This window comes from Puntigrus tetrazona, unplaced genomic scaffold (genome assembly GCF_018831695.1).
Source record: "Puntigrus tetrazona isolate hp1 unplaced genomic scaffold, ASM1883169v1 S000000148, whole genome shotgun sequence".
Taxonomy (NCBI): Eukaryota; Metazoa; Chordata; class Actinopteri; order Cypriniformes; family Cyprinidae; genus Puntigrus; species Puntigrus tetrazona.
In genome coordinates, this window is record NW_025047824.1 from 3,198,967 (window position 1) to 3,215,554 (window position 16,588).

General features: G+C 35.9%; 1 pseudogene; it reads right to left on the minus strand.

The window, feature by feature from the left end:
• Positions 1-111: 111 nt before the first annotated feature.
• On the minus strand, positions 112-5,886 carry LOC122332734 (annotated as a pseudogene).
• Between the last annotated feature and the right edge of the window lie 10,702 nt (positions 5,887-16,588).

Below are 16,588 nucleotides of genomic sequence, written 5' to 3' on the forward strand. Positions count from 1 at the left end.
AATTTTGGAATAGACCTACTATTTATTGATTTACAAAATGAATATTTTTCACTGTAAAATAATACAACCACACATCCATTCGATACATTTGAATCTATCTTCATATTTATGTCAAAGTTTAATAGTTTTCTTTGCTCCCAGGTCTGTGGCCAAATGAACACGGGGCAGGAGCTCCTCCACTGTCACCAGTTTATAAGATCCATCAGATTTTTGACATATAAACGTCCCACTGCGAGCTTCTAACTGCAAGACATAACCAGTGTGTTATATGACAGCATCAATGGGAAGCTGAAAAACATGATGTGTGCCATTTTGTTTTAATTTAATGTATTGGAAGCTACAATACATTTCTAATAATAATCCCATTTCCAAACATGCAGTTTGTTTTGGTCTTCCCTGATGACTTTCTTTGGCAAGCCACAGTGTAACTTATCTTTTGAAAATTACAGCGACTAAAGTCAGATCAGTTGCACTTTATTTGCAAGAACTGACTCCTCTCATGAACTGCTCACAGGCTCCACATGGAGAAATAAAGCGCATCTTCAAGGTCACTGGAATAATACTCAACACTACTTATTACTAATATGTACAATACACATACAGCCCTATACTGGAAGTACCTGCAATTAATATGGCACGAAGCTCTTATGTCCTCAGACAGCTTTAGAGATGGCAGTCCTCTCTCACACACAGTCCAGCGTAGCATGCATTCTCTTACATTACAACCTGTCTAACAAAACACAGCTGAAAAGCAAAATCCGTACCATTCAAGGTTTGGGTTCAGTAAGATTTTTCTTAAAAGACCACCATACTTTAAATTCTCAAGATCGTAAGAACAGGATGTATCTTGATTGGCTGTCAATGTTCGTATTATATCAGTTGAAAACAATCGCTCTGGAAGTGATTCCAATAAATATTCTTTCTGTGCCTTTATCTTTATAGTTGTGGTGTGAGCTATTTTATAATAATACTAAGAACATTTTTTAGAACAATCTATCGTTATCTTTACAGCTATTGTATAGTGTGATATATATACATATGTGTGTGTGTGTGTGTGTGTGTGTGTGTATAGATATAGTGTGTCCTCACCTGTGAACACTTTTCATCGCTGTTATATAGCTGCTCCAACCTGAACTTGCTGTAGGGGCACGTCTGTTCTTGGCTTCCTGAGATTTGAACAAGGCCGACCGCAGCTATTCATAATGCTGCTGCTGACTGGAGACTTGTTCTGACAGCCAGGCACTATATGCTTCAAGTCACAAGTTAATGTGCGTGCGTGTGTGTGTGTGTGCGTGACTAAGGAGGAAATCAGGCAAAACAGATGCAATGCCTCTTTGACATCAGCACGTGGAGTAATTTAGTGCAGCAATGTCAAAATTCGCATTTACTTAATAATTCATTCAGACGACAACGCGTGAAATTCCACGAATGATCATGCATTGCTGCGTTCTTGACAATCATTAGACAAAGCACTGCCAGCACAAATCTAACAAAACATTTTCACTCACTCTAAATGTGGTTTAACATTCATTTTCATTTTCAATATTTAATTGAGGCAATGCACAGAATTAAAGCATCCAGACAGCTGAGTAAAGATCAGTCCAGGAGTTCAGAGACTTGTATGAGTATATGAATGCAATAAAGAGGCAAATTGTAGCTTGTTGTAACTTTATGTATTTAAAAACGAAACTGTGACAGTTCCATCAACTTATTGACAGCTAGATTCCTTCCAGGTCATTTTGTTAACAGATGCATCCTGCAATGCTTTTTAAATCACACTGAAGGATGTTTCTCTGTTACAACATTTAGAAAAACTAAACAGAATACAGTTTTCTATAGAAATTAGTATATTGACACAATTTATATTTTTTCTCTCAAAACTAATTTCAAGCATTAGTGCAAAAGCCTTATATAGAGTATGAAACATAAGGTGAAATACAGTTAATGTAAGTATTTATGCTTTCTAAGTAGAATGTTCATCTATAATTATTGAGACTGGATGCAAAAATGTGAGTACTTTTGAAGTAGGATTTATTGTCAAATTACACCTTTTTCTTAATTCAGATTGAAGGAAAGCCCTCCGGGCGTCGGGTTAAACCTGCATCTCAGCTGTCAGAGCTCATGATCCAGTCGATCCAGCGGCTGTAGCTTCTCTCACCTGCAGACGCTCGGGTAGTACGGAAGAGCACGAGCCCTACGCATACAAATGCTCCTAAAGTCCTATCACAACAAGACCACCTGAATCGCCCTGTGAAAGAAGAAAGATTTAATCACATCATTCTTATAAAACGGAACAAAACAGAATATTTTGACCTTATTTTTTACAATTTTTTTTCTGTTTTCCATTCCTTAGCGAAATTTAGAAAATATGTAACAGTGAAACAGAAACCATAGGATACTTAATACCCGGGAAAGCTGTAACATACACATTGTGTAAGATATCACACCTTGATTTACACTCAACACAAAGAGGTTGAACATAAAGGCCTGAAAAGCTGTGCCATATCAGAGCATATCTAATCTCCATGAATTGTCGTATGTGGACTGCACTCCTTATTCTCAGAATGCCTTTTTCACAGAAAGCCTCTTTGGCAGGACTCCTGGGAGGGCTTGTTTGCTATCATAAATTAGGAAAACTGCCGACTCTGCTTTTAGAAAGCAGATGTGTTTGAGGGGTCAAAACTAAACTAGAAGAACTTTGTACAATCCAGCTTACAGTTTAGTGTTGGCGCATATTTCATAAAGCTGTGTTGACTGGCAGACCAAAAACATTGTTAATAGCTATTAGTTATTTTACATAAAAGATCCTCTTAACGCTAGTTATAAGTATTTAATGCTTTAGTGCCCATCATACACTCTCGCATATTTCTAACAATAATGTCCATATTTTCAAACATTATACTTATGTTAATTCAAGCAATGATAAAGAAGTTTTAATGAGCGCTGCACTTCTTTGTGTACGGAATTAGAAACAAACCACTGTATTTCTATTTGAAAAGGGTGCGCTCTCCTGCTGCCAGAGAACCAATTCTCAGTCGGCCCATCTGCAGTTTCTTTGTTCAGACCAATGGCCCATATTATTCGGTAATTTGCTATCATTATTACTTCTGACTCATCATTGCCCTACCCAGCTCATGGATGGTTTTAATTGTATTTTGAAATTTAAATAGTCTTACATAATGCTTTAAAAATCGTGCAGACAGATGTAGCATTGTACACCGCCATGCAGCATCCAGAATGATTTTACTCAGCATTTGCTCATAGCAGAGTGTTGTTATTTTACACTTTGTCAGCTTAATAGATGAATAGATGTTTTATGCCGCTATAGTTTTGAGGGCATGGCAACAACTTTTCCTCATCTCTACAAGCAGTAGGTCTTTTGTTGCATTGTAAATGTCTGGGTTTGTGATGTCATAAACCCGAAGTAACTTTGAACTCACACGCTTTTTTGTAGGCTTTAAATTTACAGAATTTTAAAAGATGATATTCATGCTAATCGCAATCAACCACCATTTTAATAACAAAAATACTCCTGAGCAAAGGCCACTGAAACAGTGGCAGGGGCCTGTTGCGCAAATCCCTCGCTGCCACTAGGGTAGCTTTGAAATTCTTGCATTAATCCTTTGATTACCTGAAAGGCGCTTCTTTCCTCCGGAAACGAGCCAGCACAGATCATGCTAAGGCCGACTCATAGTGCAGTAGTATTGGCAGCTGTCTATGATCTCCACGCCCACCGCACGTAGAATCGTGACAGATAGAAGTTGGGAGACTGAGTCACTCCTCATCCACCACGGCAGCTGGCTCTCCATTTAAATCAGGACTGTCTATAGTTGGCAGCGTGGCCGGCTGAACATAAGCGCTAATCTGGGCTGGAAACAATGAGCTGGGGAAAAATAAGGCAAGTCACTATTTGCACTAAAGATGTAGATGTTATTTACACTAAGTGCAAATAGCAATAGATACTATTATTTACATTAAATATTAATAGCAATGACTTATTGTTCAAGTGCAAATAGCTATGGATTTATTTCCACTACATTAAAATAGCAAAAAAAAAGATTTTTTTTTCTGCTATTTATGCTACTCATTGTAAGAGGTAAATGCACAATAACATATTGCATAAACATGATCATTTTCTATTCAAATAAAATGGCTTACCTTTCCACTTAGTCTAAATAATATATAATAATAATTTCCAAACAGGTTTTCCCAAATACTCTCCCTATCTGCCATTGGGCAAAAACAGAGAGTCCAAACACTAGAAGTTGATACATTAATGAACATAAAAACAAACAAACTGATCAACATTTAACATTTAAGTGATTACAATAAACTGGGTCAGTATTTAAAGGGTTAATTCAGCCTCCATAGACAGCAAACGCAATCCGAGCCCAGTTCCTGTAAAATAAGTGGCTCAAAGCCGTAAGATTCTTTTTTTTTTTTTTGCCCAAAGACAAATGTTGGAGGACATAACTCAGGGCAAGAAATTTGCTGGAGTGAATTACGTCAATTTTGTTTTCGCAAAAATAATGTATTCTCGTAGAGCTGATGTCACATCCATTTCCATCATGTGTGTCCTAACGTTGTTTCTGATCTGGGAGCGCTTAGTTGTGTAGCCACAGATAGCTCGCTGGTTTTATCAAAACATTCATTGGTGTCCTGAAGACAATATGGTCTTACGTGGTCCAGAACTAAGATGAGTAGTCAAAGACAGAATTTTCATTTTATGTAACAACTATCAATAACGAAAAGTCTTCAAACCGCAGAATCTGTCGCTTAAGCATTCTCCTTACCTTAGCGAGCAAGATGTCGTTGTTAAAGGTTTTGATTAAAAAGTGACTGTAGACTCTGGACACGCACTTGCTCAAATCTCCTCTTCTACAGCAAGATTGTGCTCAGCCAGCACCACCTGAATCACGCTGGCCCTGTCCATCCAAATATAACGAACAAATAAATGCATTTTACCAATGAAAACAACCGACTGCCAAAAAGTTTCTAAAGGAGCTGCAGGACGCACGGTCTCCAGCAGTGGGCGGCAGTCAACACCCATTGAGGATGAATGAGGGTTCCTCCACAATAATGCTGCCTGTTAACCCAAAGAGCCTGGTACTTGATGGAGTAAGGCACGACTCTTGACCTCCGATGATCCTTTGTAGTTGCATCACTTCGTACAAAAACCCATCAGTTTCACATGTTTTATATTCAACAGTTTAGATGAATATTCATAGAGTGATGCTTTCTATTGCTACCTCAGCTGCACCAAGATACCATAACACTGTTAAAACAATTAAGTAAATAAATTACAATAACACTACAAATCGATTTTAGCCTGGATCATGACTACGTTTGCTTGCATATGTTGCATAATTATAAATGCGCCTTTAACGTAACGACTGAACAGACTTCAAAATACTCTTCGAGGCAAATAATCGCTTAACAAGGATTGCATTGTTTACTTCCTTTGACGTTACAGCGAAAGTACAAGAAATACCTGGCAATAACTCAGCCATCTCCGCGCAGCGCTGTAAGAAACAACAAACACCGCAGTCTCAACGTTATGATGAATCGCTGAAGTCTGCTAGCATTCTTCACAACTGTACAATAGCACCTGATACAGTTCAAGAGCAGAAAAATATTCGATCGGATCATGTCACTTAGGCTTTTTTCACTATTACGACGCCCGATGCCTTTTTAGACATCAGACAGTTAACGAGGAAGAAGGAAATGAAATATGTGAAGACTACCAGTGATAATTCTCACCCTCCCCGAGCCTTGAATGACTTCCAACTGCTGATTTCGTACTTCTACTTTTATACCGACATCTCTATCCCATGTCCAGTGCTTTTGCAGGTCTGCTGTTGTCTCATCTAACAACACACTGTACATCTATCCTTACAGTATAAATACATAGATACTTCGACTCTAGTAGCTGACAAAGATGAAGTCTCGCGTCGCGGCGTATCTGATTCAACGCTTTTTTATGATCATTGTGGTGCTGAAGATTCGAACAACACCCCGTTCACTTGTTTCCAATGGCAGCGTTGAAACACAAGCACCGTGTTGTCAAGTGAACAGCTGCCTGTGTAAATATTGTGTTTCTGGGTTACATGATCGAAATTTGATTTTGATTTTGTCTTCCTAATTTTCTTTCGAACATACAGACCGAAGTGGTTTGCCGCCCTGATTTATACAATAATAAAAACGGAATTATTCAAAGCTGCGAATCTGACGTTGATAATGATTTAGAGCCAAAGTCGGCAAGCGACACACTTTACTAAAATTATTTCTTACTAGGTCCGGAGCACATATGCATCTTCTAAAAATCACGTTTTTGGTCATAGCTGTTTTGTTGTTGCTGCTTTGAACTCAACTGCAGTTTCAGATTCATTTGAATGCACGAATTGTTAAAAACTGTTTCAAAGTAACCCATATCATATAAAATGACACCAAGGCAAGGCAAAAGTCGATTAAGATTCGTTTTTAATAAGCAATGTGCTTATGGACAATTTAATTAGGTACGCCACCGTTTTGTAAAGCATTTGCTTATGTAATAAAATACTTTTGTTAGAAACAGACCAATATCTATTCATGTGTAAATGCTATTAAGATATAATAAATATGGTTCTCGGATTGCTTTTGGTGACATCTGTAACTCCGATTGTAGTGAATATAATGGTCTTTTCTAACGCTTAATCAACGGATGAGCACATTTCCCAGATATATTTTTACATCTGTATATTCAACTAAAGAATTAGATTTATTTGTTTCTTTGTTCTGCCTGACAACACACGCCCGCAACCACATCCCACTTCATACCGTATTATTGTCTTCATTCCTTTTATCCTCCGTCACACCCACTCAGACTGTGGAGTTTTATCAAAACAAAGGTTTAGAATCACTCGCAAGAAAAGTCTGATATTATAGGAGCTTTACTGAATATGAAGATAAAATCAGGTAGTCTGGGTGTCTCAATACTGTCTGATTTTCAAGTAATTCGATACAACAGTATTAAAAGTTTGCTTATAATCAATGACTTATTTATGCGTGTTCTTATACAGGAATACATGAGCCATATTTTAATGTGTAATGCTACACTTTTTCTTTTTTATCACATAAAAACGTTTAACAAAGACAAATGTAATGTTCGTTGATTAAATTCAAAATTAAATAACGCCGTATTAAAAAAAGAAATAGGTGAAACTGTTATTACAAGTTATTACACATAATTCTTGTACAACTTAAATAAACAAACATAAAACAATATAAATTAAAATAATAAAATACAGCCAACATCTTTAGTTGTTTGTCACATTCCCATTTAAATGTCATTTTAAAAGCCATTTTTGAAAATAAAATAAGTAGTAAAATAATAGTCCAATTTGAACTTATTTCAATTTTAAAATGGTCTGGAATGATTTAAAAAATAAAATAAAATTAAAATAAAATAATACCATCTTCAGTTGGATGTTATCTCCAGTGAATGTCATTTGAAATAATTCCATATTTTGTAGGGTTTTAAACGGTAAATAAAATAAAATAAAAAAACAAACAGAACATCTGATTAGCTGTTACCCAAAGTTATTCCAAATGATTTATTTCTTTAAAGACTATACATTTTATTATATTATTAACACAACTATATAGTCTCTAACGGTCGTAAAATATTTTCTGCCACAATTGTTTATAATTGTGACGCCATTTCCTATGAATATAATAAAATCTCAACCTGTGATCAACTTTTTAGCTGTTTGTTCATTTAAATGCTCAATTTGGTATAGAATTTGAAATATTTGGAGTGATTTCGCAAATAAAAATAAAATAAATAATAAAACTAAAGTAAACTTAAATAAATAAAACAGGTCATCAGTTTTAGTCGCCGTTACTCTCCAGTAAATGTTAGAATTTTTAAACGTGAAAAAAATCAATAAAACTGAACTTTCAGTTTGTTCACATCTACATTAAATTATTCCACATGCTTTTTTCCCATCTCAAACCGCTATAAAAGACTATAACCTTTATTATATTGCTAACCCAACCACAATCTATAAATAAAAGACTGAGCCGCTTAGTTGATTCCGTGCCAACACTGTGCTGTGACTTCACTGTCGCCTAATTAACATGAAAAACTGTAATGGATGGAAGATCCAATTAAAGAGGTCAGTTATTAATAAATGCCAAAGCTGACAACAGAACGGCCTCAAACTCTATCAAACATGCAGGGCTCGTGATAGCTGGTGATCTAAATTTACACAGAAACCAGAGCGCGATGAGGAGGGTGATCAAGAGGGCTAATCGGGCCCGGTTGTGCTAGAATCAAGAGAGCAGAAGAACACATGGCAGCGGTCAGCACCCGGCAGAAAGAGACCAGCCGCCAGAAAGAGACACAATAAATGAGACGTAGACTGTGCTGTGTCAGTGACCTAATCACTGATCGCGACATTTCCATCCACATCTTCGCTTCTTAATGATCCCTGCTCCAGGTCTGGGCCAATCCCACAATTCCCAGCAGCCAGATCTAATGGGGATTTTTTGCAATTGTATTTATTTTGTGTTGTATTGTTGCATTTGTATTGCATTGTATATTGTGTTAAAGAAACATGCATAATTAAAAACTATTATTATAGTGCATACACACACATTTTACTACTATATTTTACTGCCTGCATAGCATTGTGTGTATGTATATATATATATATATATATATATATATATATATATCTGTGTGTGTGTGTGTGTGTGTTTGTGTGTGTGTGAAACTAGTCTAAAAGTCTCTCAATTAAATTTTGAGATGTCAAGCTTGAAAGTTTGACTTCAACTTAATTTCATTATGATTTCATTCTCTGAACTGGCTCATAGTTTTAATATTGCCAAAAGCGGAATTTACATTATGATTTAAAATCCAGAGATATTTTCACATAAAAACCCATCCATCTGCTTCAGAGGATATTTAACAAACCTCTAAAGCTGCAGGTTAGTTTTACGTCGTATATATTCAATTTACAGAGCTTCAAAATAGCTGACATCAGCAGCACACAAGCTTGGGAGCTAAGATACGCTTTTTTAAAAAAATCTTTCTCTAGGACTGTGTTTGTCTGAAAGAAGAATAAGCGTATATACACCTAGGGATGGCTTTTGGGTGAATAAAATATGTAAATTGTCTTTTTTTGGGTGAACTATTCCTTTTAAAAAGAATGTCAAAAGTAATTGCATTTGTTGCGACATTTTGAGACCCTTTTAAATTTTCATTTCAGTTTTGGATTTTTTTCTTTTGTTTTTAGTACATCAAGTTAAACTAGATGAAAACGAGAAATGTTAATTTTTTTGAACGAAATAAATAAAATAAGCTGAATTTTTTTTGCCTTTATTTCACTTGTTTTATTATTTTAAATAATTAATTAATCAATCAATTAATTAATGAATGAATTTAACTCGTTCATGTTCAGATTCAACGCTTTAATAATTTGTCCTATGGTGTGACAGTAAAAAAAAACTGTGACAGTGAAGAAGTGTTTTATGCTTTATGCCATTTGTAACTTCAAGAATGAAGATGATTTTTCTCATTTGCATGTTGGTTTTTTCACATTTTTGCTATGTCACATCGTAGGACAAAGTTGTTTATGTCTATATATATATAGATATAGATAGATAGATATAGATAGAGTGATAGATAGAATGGATAGTATTATTAAATCATTTGGCTCTTGAAGTTACTCTTTTAGGACCGCTTAAGTGTGATTTAACTTTTATGTGGCTACCAAAAGCATCTATGCTAGTAATATAAACCGAAAAGTCTTGTATGGTAAAGGAATAATAACAGTTAATCTGAGGATTCTTTTACTTATAGAAATTAATATGTAATACGACGCAAATAGCATATGATTTAGGCATTTGTAATAATACTCAGCTGATCCTAAATCAAACCCAAAACAAAAGGTCACAGGTTTGGTTAAGAAAGCCTCAATTATATATTGTCCCCGCCTTTGGTGACGACATTGTACTGGGCGGAGACGGGAAATAGGAACTAGGGAAACCCTGAGAATGCAGAGGTGATCCTTCCCAGGCAGAGGAATCAGAGTACCTGAAGCAAAGCTCCTCAGTCTGGTCTGCACCTGTGGATGTGTCTGTCTCCCGCCTGCCTCCAAGGCTCGCGCTGCATGAACCTGCTGCCAAGCCTCTGCTCTGTGTTCCTCCTGGAGCTCCTCGTGGTGAGCCGTAAGTACACATTTACGCTTCTGAAGTCCTACTAAAAATCCTTTCCGCTCATTAACACAGTAACACAGTAACACAGTGCCGCTGTTTAGGAGCAGTCGCTGCATTGCACTGAGCAAAGCCATGATCTGTGTTAATGCTTTTTAACAAAAGACAAATCTTTGTAAAAGAAAAAATAAATAAAATTTGGGGGTGATCTGCTATCAATTGTCCTACGAATGACATGACAATTAAAAATTTTTGTTTAATTTTCGTGATAATTTTACTACGTGGTGTTTTGATTTAACGTGCTGTTTTAGAAATAAAATCAAATTTAATAACATTTCAAATGAATAAATAAATTGATAGCGACACATGTTGTAGATTCAATAAACGAAAATAAATTATCCAAAATTTTAAATTGTTTAAATTTAAAAATCTCAAAAGAAAAATAAAAGAAAACTATTCTTTTCTCTATAACACTTTATTATATTATATATTAGTATATCAATTTATTAAATATATTATATTCCATTTTATTTTATTATATTACATAATATATTTAATAAAAAGCTATATCCATTTTATATTTTAGTGAAGTCTCTTCTGACTTTGAACAGAAATGTGCTAAGATTTTACAAAATAACTAAATCAATATTAATCAACGATCTCAATTCAAACTTAAAGTTTCTTAACAGATTTGTTTCTACTGAGAAAAAAAGAGACAAATTCACCCAGGACAATCGACATTTTTTATATAGTCTTACTGACACTGATATTTACTAGGCATATACTGTAAAAAAAGTTTTTTAAGCTTTAAATAAATAAAGATTGCTGACTTCCTTAAAACTGGGTAGTTTATTTTGAAGTTTTGTCATATTGTGATTTATTTAGTGCAGAAATGATACGAGACGAACTAAAAGTTTACTTTCTTGATGGATGGCCCTTCATCCTGCTCTGAGCGCATCTTCACCAAGGAAATCCAAAAAGACCGAACAAATCATTTTTCATTACTAAACGCGAAAGCCCTAAAGCAATTATAAATCTTAGAATGTGCAAAAAAATCGTAATCAATCCATCAGATGCTGGAATTGCCCTGAATAATAAAAAAAAAAACACAACAAAGCTGTTTAAATCCCCAAACGCTTGTAATTTGCAAATCCATAAACACTGATGTTCATATTGTTTACTGTTTTTCGCTACTACGACATAAACAGCAAACAATGGGAGTACATAACTCCTCATGTGTGGGGGGAATTCAACGCAGCGCTTTAACGTTTAGGATTTCTCACGCTGAGAGCTTCATAAAGCAATCTGATAAAGGTCATGCCGCTTGCCAATCCTCAAGCAGGTCTAAGGTCATTCAATCAAGATTCGATCCAGCAATGCTAACACGCTGCCTCCACACAGCTTATAATATTGTATAGAATTACTTTAACCGCTGCCTAGTTGTTAAACGACTACACGCCATGTGGGTCACTGCGCATCAAAGACGTGCTTTCCAGTCAGCAGTCGTGATTAATGTGACACATATGTCAGGAAATTATAGTCATGTGTGGACCGATTTAGAAAAACGATTGTTTTACGGGGCGCATTGTTCGGGTATTGACTTACCGTGAAGACAAATTTAACAACCTTGGTTACATTCTTCCTCTCCAAGACAAAGGTTTGGAGTCAAGCGCCCACTGCAATGGAAAGTGTGAAAAGAAAAATCTATAAATCTCACCCGCTGTCAGTCAGTTCACGGGTCTGCTGGCTTGTTTTCAGCTCAGGATGATACAGGTCGTATCGCGGTGGATACGCCCAGCCTCGGCCCATCAACGCGGTCTATTCCAGACCGCCACGGCCAGCACTTTCTGTGGAGGACTCATCAAATACTGGATCTTGACCAGCAATACCGCAACATAGTGGCAAGACGAAGTGCTTTCGTGGACACCGCCGCACCGACCGCATGTATACATATATTGCATACAAGCATTTCCAGGTTTCTATCAGGCTGGGCAGTGTGTGGTTTTTGGTTTTGGTTTGGTTCATCCAAGGCGGTTACTACTAGCAACAGTTTGGAACTGAGCACCGTATGCACTAATATTGGAATGCACATTACAAAAACATCAAAAAACCCTACAAAACTGTAAAGCAGCATAATGATAACAATAAGGTTCAAAAGTAAACATGAACTAAAAATGAACAATACTTTTATTAATCTTAGCACGCTTAATTTCACGGAACTAACAACAATGAACGACTGTATTTGTATTTAACTAACGGTAAAGGAGGATCACCTAAAAATGAAATTCCCGTTATTATTCACTCACCCGAGTATTTCTAAATTCCAAAGGAATTTCTTTGTTCTGGAAAAGGAAGGTGTTTTGAAGAAGGTTTGTAACTAGGCTATTTTTTCCTACTATGTGAGTCGGTGGTTGGCAAACAATGGTTACGAGCAAACTTTTCTTCAAAATATCTCTCCTTGCATACAGAAGTAATACTAAATAAACTACGCAATAATAACCACAGCAATAGCAAATACTCACACTATAATTTCTGTAATGTTCTGTGTCTACATGCAACTATTTTTATGTGTAATATATATGTTTATATCTGGTGTTCTAGCCTGACTGTATAGCTGGTTTAGTTTGAAACTTGTGATCAATCATCAAAAAAACCATATGAACACCAGTTTGACCAGCTTAGCTAAGCAAGTATTAAAACTGCAGAAAGTAAACAACAATAGGGATTCAGGCATTATGGGGTGACATACTGGCATTTAAATATTATATTTTTTATAACTCATAATTGTATATTTGAATTGCTTTAATGTTATACCTAGCTACTTGAGTTATCAAAATCTGGACATGGAATGTAGAACGATAAGAGTTCAACACACATTACTCTATATTACAGTAAAAAGAGTAATTATATGTGATTTCCGGGAATGTGAAAATTCTACATCAAGAGTAATTTATTGTTTTTATTTAAAAAATCATACACGGAATGTATTTTAAAGCAGGCACGAGCAAAAGTTGAGTTTTTGAACTCGAGTTAAAAGAAGTCTTTATGAAAGCCAGTGGTTTGCTTGTGTCTCAGGGCGTGGCCAACATGAGATCGTGGTTGAGATTTTTCTGTGGGATTATACGAGGACGGAGCAGTTCCGCACGCCACGCCCCAATACTCTCACCCACTGTACAACAAAGCCACCAACAATGCAGAGACATCATGCTCATTGGCGGCGAGCGAATCAATCTCCCGCGGATACACTGAACCGTCAGTAGCTGTGAATCATCTATCTTTCATGCATAGAAATGAACACAGCGATCCAGCATCAAGTCGTGACATTGCTAACTGCTGCAACAATACTGCATCAAAGTTTTACGCCCTTCGCCTTGGTTTTAAACGATATATCGCTGTGATAACTTGTATACTATCGAATTTTGATGGCATTTACAAAAGTGATTCATTTGTTAAAGTAGTTCAGTACTTCGAAGCATTCGCTTTAACATTTAATAATACTACACAACGATCATGAAATCAAAAGATTCGCATCTGTTAATAATATTTCTTTGAGCTATGCATTGAACAAATAGTTTTATGATATAGTAAGACGACGGTTGATTAATAAATAGTGTAAATAACAGGTCTGTTGCACGTTGTTAGCCTTTAGTAGTTAATGCATTTAATTATTGCCAACAAATGGGACTTTATAAAGCATACAGAATTAGTACGTCAGCATGGTAGATGTTAAAATGTAAAATATAATATAACATAGGCCTGGTTTCACAGACAGGGCTTAAGACTCAAGGCCATTAGAACATTTAAGTAATTATTAAGTCATTAAATAATCATTTTAATAAATATTCCTTAGAAAAAAAAATACATTACTGTGCATTTTGAGACGAAATAAAGGAACTTATATATTTTAAGATCAGTCAGTGCATGTTTCTCTTAGTTGAAAATTAATAATAATAAAAAAATTGTGAATTTTAAACAAATTACTAACTGCTCCCACACTTCCTCTTGCTTCATAATAATAATTTGTTTTTAGAAAAATTATGAAGTAAAATCACAAAATATCACTTGTTGTGCATCATTTCCAAACAAGGTGTATGTTTGTAAAATTATGATTATTTGAGATCGTGAAAAAGTCAGGGTTTCAGAAATGTTTACTTGATAAAACAAAGAAACGTGAACAGCATTTTATTGTATGCTTTATAGACACTATTATTAATTTTCCTTGCTCTCACCCGCTTAGCTGCAGTCTCCATCTATGTGAACAACCACGTATCTCTGGCCCGCACTGCAGGATGCTGTGGTGGCTGGTCAGCTGTGCCCGTGGTCCGGCTGGGGCTTCAACACTGGACGGAGGTCCTCGGTGACTCCTGCACACGGTCAAACTGCCCATCGGTTCAATCGCAGTAGTGTGAACGGCACTGACTCTTTTAATGGAAACATCACAGAGAACATGATCTGTGCAGGATACAGCAAGAGTGAAAAGATGCGCATGGGCAGAGACAAACCATTACCGCTTTCACAAGCACTTAACCTAATGAATGGCAGCACGGGAAAATGGACTGGACTTCTTTTGAAATCTGGGTTATTTATGACTAGTGGGTAACAACATTACATGGATTAAAAAGTTACACACTGGTAACAACTAGACAATTTTAGTGATTTATTGGGCTTTGTTGTCGTGAACACAGCTGTCTTATATTCAGTCGTTATTTGCATGTCAATTTTGTCAATTATTTTGGCTAACAACGTAAATTTAACCATTTTGCACTTTTGAATGGGCTCCACTAAACTAGAGATGTCTGGGCCATTTATTTTATCAGGAGCCAACAATTAAAAAAATTAAACAAATGAAAGCAAGACTATACAGTTATAGCAACACCCATTCCAAGTGGAGCGAAATCTTTAACTAGCACTGTATCAATAAATAAATAAATCTTATTCAAATGTTTGAAATATCTGGTATTAATTAAGGATAAATGAATGAATAAAAATGCACTACTGTTCAAAAGCTTTGGGTCTGTAATAATTTGATCATATGGCTCAATGCAGGCTAACATGCAAAAACAGTAATAAAGGGAAACGGTTTATATCGTAAAATAACCGATTCTGTTTTAATGTATTTAAAAAGTAATTCACTGTGTTTCAGCCCAATTTTTCAACATTACTCCAGCCTTCAGTGTCACACACATGATCTTACATAAATCATCCCAATACGATTTCTCATTATCAATGTGGAAACGTTATATTTACGTGAAAAGCATGAAAACTAGCTTTTCCTAGACTTTAATAAGCAGAAGTTCAAAAGAACAGTATTTACTTTAAAGCAGACGTTGCAACAAATTCACAAGCTCGCTTTTGAGCAATGAAAAAGCATTTAGCTCATATTTGAGAGCGCCATTGCAAAAAGGATAAATAAATAAAACTACAAATATATTATTATTGATGATATTTTAACCCCCTCTCCCATCTGCTGCATACGCTGATTTTAATAACCAAATAAAAATGAAATGCTTTTTTTATTATTATTGTTATCTGTTTTGGATCACCTATATGACAAATGAAGGGAAGAAGTAATTGCAGGGAACACACATACCACGCCAGTATTCGCTTGATCGCTTCCACTGACCTCCTGTCCAAAATCACACGACAGGACTGTTTTTTTTGCGCAGGTGATTCCGGAGGACCGCTGTGCAGAGGCCGTGGCCTATGGGATCGCTCCTGGGGAAACGCGCCATGCCCAGTACCCAAGGCCTACACGTCCGCCTCTGAGGTTTCGGCCAATGGATCGACATGGAACTATATTTGGGCTTTGGTGAAGGTGTCAAGAATTAGACTGCAGTGTTACCCCAGCACTCCCTAATCGAACTTGAAACGCCTCAAACCTACAACAAGAATACCACAGCATGCTTCTTCTATTTGAAAAAGTTAGACTCCATGATTTCCAGACGAAAGTACAACGCCAAGTTCAACAGCATCTGATCCTCAACAGCTGGTAGACTTTTTTAAACAGTAGTTTGTGCAAACTGTTCCTTAAATGTGCCATATTGTTGTTTCTGCAATGTCAGTGAAAACTAACAACAGAAAGCTGATGTAATAAAAGAAAACAACAACAACAAAAAAACACAACAAATTACGAACACTTTTATATGGAATATTCAACATTAAAATGGATTTAATCAAACAGACTTGCATTCGACTCGCAACCAAACTGGTTACACACTGAAACAGATAGTTCGCCAAAAATAAATTCGGCTGCTAATTTATCGCCATGTTTTGTCAGACTGTATAAAACTGCCTTTGTGTGATCATCTGTGAGCACAAAATTAATAATTTTGCATAATGCACAAGCCAAGGTTAGAACAAGAACATAGATACAAATAAAGAGATGCATTTT